The 5,179-nt window shown below is 42.2% G+C and overlaps 1 pseudogene; it reads left to right on the top strand.

The window, feature by feature from the left end:
• Positions 1-4,361: 4,361 nt before the first annotated feature.
• Positions 4,362-5,142, top strand: LOC136319499 (small ribosomal subunit protein uS3-like; annotated as a pseudogene).
• The last annotated feature ends 37 nt before the right edge of the window (positions 5,143-5,179 follow it).

Here is a 5,179-nt window from a genome sequence, read left to right as displayed (position 1 = left end):
GGGGCTCACTGGCGCCACCCAGCAGTCATCCTAAAGCGATATGCAAAGTCCCTGGATTAGTTGCCCATTGCTGCATAACAAACTACTCCAAAATGAGGAGCTTAAAACAACAATGAACATACACGTGTTTCTCACGTGTTTCTGTGGGGCGGGAACTCAGGAGCAGCTCAGTTGTGTGGTTTTGGCTTATGGTCTCTCATGAGGCTGCAGTCAAGGTCTCTGGCTGGACGTGACGGGGCCCATGTCCAAGATGCTCACTCACAGGGCTGGCAAGCTGATGCTGGCTGTTGGCAGGAAGCTTCAGTTCCTTCCCATGGGGACAGCCATAGGGCTGCTGGAGTACTTTACAATATGATGCCTGGCTTCCCTCAGAGCAAGGGATTGAACAGAAAGCGAGGGGGAAGCTGCAGTGCTTTTCAGGATAGAATCTTGCAGTCACACATCATCATTTCTGCTGTAGTCTATCTGTTGCAAACAAGTCACTAAGTCTGGCCCACACTCAAGGGGAGAAGAATTAACTTCTACCTTTGGAAGGGAAGTGCCTTAAATAATTTGTGGACACATTTAAAGATAACCACAGTTTCTGAGGCCAGGATGCTTTTTCTCTTCATCTGAAGGGCTGAGAAGCATGTTGACCTGTCTGGTAGACTGGTAGACCCAATGGTAAATCAGAGGAATCAGCCTCCTCCCAGGGTGTGGCTTTCCCCTTAGGAACTGATGGTCACCACATCTGCTTTCCTTTAACCTTATTGTAACAATGGATCTGGTTAAAATGCAGATTCGTGGAACTCCCCAAAAGATTTTATTTCATTGGGTCTGAAGATGAACCTGCATTTTCACAACTATACTGCTCACAAAAATTAGAGGATAATTCAAAAATATGAATATGAAGCGATAAAATATACCCTAATTTTTGTGAGCAGTATATTTCAGATAAAGTGAGCCCTTTGGCACTGGTCCAGAACGACAGAGCAAGGCAGTGTTTTTTTCCAGCATTGTGCTTTCCTTTCGCTCCACAGGCAGGTTGGGTCACACCACTGTACCCCTCAGAGCACTCTGCACTGTACATGATGGGTGGCTGGGTGGGCAAATTCACCAATGATTGAAGCACAGTTGCATCGAATGCGAGATGATGCATCCCGACATTGCCTAACACATTATTCTTGCCAAGAAACATTTAATCTGACTCTCATGAAGCCTTTTGACCTAATTAACAGTTCATAAAAAATATCAAGAATGAAGAAATACATTACACAATACCTTGAGAAAATAACCAAATGAATCTAGAACTTGGGGACTTTAATAATTTGAGCAGATTGGACTCTTGAACGAGCTTATGTCATTGTGTCAGTGGGTGGGGAAGGAACAGGCAGAGGTACTGTCCTAGATCAAAGGTCACCAACTGACCTGCAGGTCAGTTGTCTATTTGTGTAAATAAAATGTTATTGGAACATAGTGATGTTTATTAGCTTACCTATTGTCTATGGTGGGCTTTTGTTCTATGATGTCATAGTTGGGAGACTGCAGCGAAAAAAGGATGGCCTGCAAACCTGAAGTATTTAATATTCTGCCCTTTCAGAAAAAATATTTACTGACCCCTGTTCTAAATTAAAAGAGATAGCCCTGGCTGGTTTGCTCAGAGGATAGAGTGTCCGCCCAGCATGCATAAGTCCCAGGTTCAAATCCTGGTCAGGTCAAACAAGAGAAGCATCTGCTTCTCTAACCCTCCCTCTCCCCCACTTTCCCTCTTCTCCTCCTGAAGCCAGTGGCTTGACTGGTTCGAGCATTGGCCCCAGGCACTGAGGACAGCTCAGTTGGTCTGACCATTGGCCCCAGATAGGGGTTGCCAGGTGGATCCCAGTCTGGGTGCATGTGGGCATCTGTCTCACTATCACCCTTCCTCTCAAAAAAAAAAAAAAAAAAAAAAAAAAAAGAAAGAAAAGAAAAGAAAAATTAAAAGAGATCAGTGACACTTCTGTTTCCATTGATGACAGAATGAGTAATACTGGCTAGCCATTCTCCCATACATGATTAGAACACTGGATAAAATAGATTAAATAATTGTTTTCAGACATGAAATAGTTGGCAGCAAGGTACTGGACCCTCTGAGGGAAAGGCTATAAACAAGGTGAGCTTTACAATCATCTAGCCTTTTTACCACAGTCATCTGCTGGATCCCAACCCAGGAAAGAGGGTGAAAACAGGATGCAGAGTCCTTACTGAACTGACAAGACAGATATTAGACTGCTAGGAGGCTTAGGCAGCTGGAATTTGCAGGGCAGAACCTTTTAGAGGAAGAAACTACAGAGAGGAGTTCCAGGCCATGGCGTTCCCTCTGAGTCTTTGGGTAAATACTAAATTCTGCATGTGTAAGGGGAACTCACACAGAGTTGGGAGATGCTTGAGTTCTGACCAACCACTGTGAAAAGGCCTCATGGGACATTTAGGGTTTTGAGTAGACTACCAGAGAGTTTGTGCCTCATGATTAGGGCTGATCAAACTAGCCCTAATCTGCCTCCATAAAGCTTAAAAGTATGCCTTAAAAAAAAACAACAAGTTAATCCACACATAAATTAACTACCTGTGAAAACAACACTCAAGTCTTGAAAGGAAGACAACAACATAGATACCTTTGACTTTTGATTCCAAGTTTACTAAGAGGTATTTATTTATTTATTTATTTATTTTACCATAAATGGATTCTGAGTTTTGTAAAAACACTTTTTGTGCATGTACTAATCTGTAATTAGCATTATGCTTTTTGGTAAAAGACTGAATATTTCCCCCTAAGTTCAGAGACAAGGAAGGAAATTTTCTTTCAACATTTCTATTTAACATTTTGCTGTGGTCCTAGCCAGAACAAAAAGGCAAAGAAAAAAAAAAAACCCAAAGCATACATATTGGAAATGAAGAAGTAAAGTTATGACCCTAGAAAAATCCTAAGGATCCTACAAAAAAAGCCACTAACTAAAACCAAAAAGTAACTCTCACAAGAATGCAGAACATAGGTCAATATGTAGAAATTAATTGTATATCTATATTCAGTACAAATAATTAGAATATAAAATATTATTTATAATATTAAAAATTAATGTTTTCATATAAGTTTATATATAAATATTCTTATATTAACTGGGTACTGAAAACTGCAAAACATTTTTGAAAGAAATTAAGCTCCAAATGAATGGACAAATTTACCTTGTTCATGGATTAAAAAGTTCAATATTGTTAAAATGTCAGTTCTACCTAACAGATTTATAGAGTCAATGCAATCCCAATCAAAATCTCAACAGACATTTAAAAAATAGAAACGAGGAAGCTTATTTAAAATGTATTATGAAAATGTAAAGGACCAGAAGATGAAATTATTTTGGAAAAGAAGAATAAATTTGGAGGAGGGCTTACAGATTTCAAGACCTACTATAAAACTATGGTAATCAAGACATTATTATACTGGAATAGTATGAACAATAAACTAGAGTCCAGAAGTAGATCCATTTATGGTCAGTTGATTTTTTTTTTTAAACAAAGATGCCAAGGTAATTCAATGGGGAAAAGAATATTGTCTTTTCAACAAATGGTTCCAGAAGAACTGGATATATGCATTAAAAAAAACCCCTTAACTCCTATGTCACACTATATATAAAAATCAACCCTTGATGAGCCCTGGCCGGTTGGCTCAGCGGTAGAGCGTCGGCCTAGCGTGCGGAGGACCCGGGTTCGATTCCCGGCCAGGGCACACAGGAGAAGCGCCCATTTGCTTCTCCACCCCTCCGCCGCGCCTTCCTCTCTGTCTCTCTCTTCCCCTCCTGCAGCCAAGGCTCCATTGGAACAAAGATGGCCCGGGCGCTGGGGATGGCTCTGTGGCCTCTGCCTCAGGCGCTAGAGTGGCTCTGGTCGCAACATGGCGACGCCCAGGATGGGCAGAGCATCGCCTCCTGGTGGGCAGAGCTTCACCCCTGGTGGGCGTGCCGGGTGGATCCCGGTCGGGCGCATGCGGGAGTCTGTCTGACTGTCTCTCCCTGTTTCCAGCTTCAGAAAAATGCAAAAAAAAAAAAAAAAAAAAAAAAAAGGAAAAAAAAAACCCAACCCTTGATGAATTATAGGCCTATATGTAAAAGCTAAACAATAAAACTTCTAGAATAAAACATAGAAGAAAATTTTTCTAACCTTATGATAGGCAAAGATTTCTTACACAGGATACAAGAAGCACCAATCCTAAAAGAAAATATAAATAAATTGTATTTTTATCAAAATTAAAAACTGCTCTTTAAAAGACACCATTTAAGAAAATGAAAAACCAAGTCACTGATTAGAAGAACACATCTGTGCCTTTCATTTCAGCAGTGCACGGCAGTAGGATGGCAGTGCACATTTCCAAGAATAGGACATTTTTTGCTGATGGCATCCTCAAAGCTGAACTGGATGAGTTTCTTACTCGGGAGCTGGCTGAAGATGGCTACTCTGGGGTTGAGGTCTAAGTTACACCAACCAGGACAGAAATGGTTACATATTTTGGCCTTCAAAACACAGAATACTCTTGGTGAGAAGGGCCGTCAGATGCAGAAATTGACTGCTGTGTTTCAGAAGAGATTTGGTTTCTCTGAGGGCAATGGGAGTGTCATGCTGGAAAGGTGGCCACAAGAGGCCTGTGTGTCATTGTCCAGGGACAGCCTGCGTTGCAGACCGCTAGGAGGCCTTGCTGTGCAGAGAGCCTACTGTGGCGTGCTGGCATTTATCATGGAGAGAGGGGCCAAAGGCTGTGGGGTTGTGGTGTCTGGGTAACTCCAAAGATAGAGGGTTAAATTCATGAAGTTTGTTGATGGTCTGATGATCCACAGTGGGGACCCTGCTAACCACTACACTGACACCACCATGCACCATGCGTGGCTCAGGCAGGGTGTGCTGGGCTTCTAAGTGCAGACCATGCTTCCTTGGGACCCAAATGGTGATACAGGACCTAAGAATCCCGTGCCTCACCACGTGAGCATTGTGGAGCCCAAAGATGAGATATTGCCCACCACCCCCATCTTGGAACAGCAAGGTGGGAAGCCAGAGCTGCCTGTCCTGTTCTAGCCAGTACCCACAGCACAGCAGGGTCTCCTTGGCAGCTGGATGTGGGGTTTGGATGTTGCTCTATAAAGACCTTTAATAAAATATTTTTTTAAAATGTGTTTTT

The sequence above is a fragment of the Saccopteryx bilineata genome, chromosome 1 (assembly GCF_036850765.1).
Source record: "Saccopteryx bilineata isolate mSacBil1 chromosome 1, mSacBil1_pri_phased_curated, whole genome shotgun sequence".
NCBI classification, from domain to species: Eukaryota; Metazoa; Chordata; class Mammalia; order Chiroptera; family Emballonuridae; genus Saccopteryx; species Saccopteryx bilineata.
Note: the sequence above shows the minus strand (reverse complement) of the source record. Positions and strands in the feature narration are given on the sequence as shown.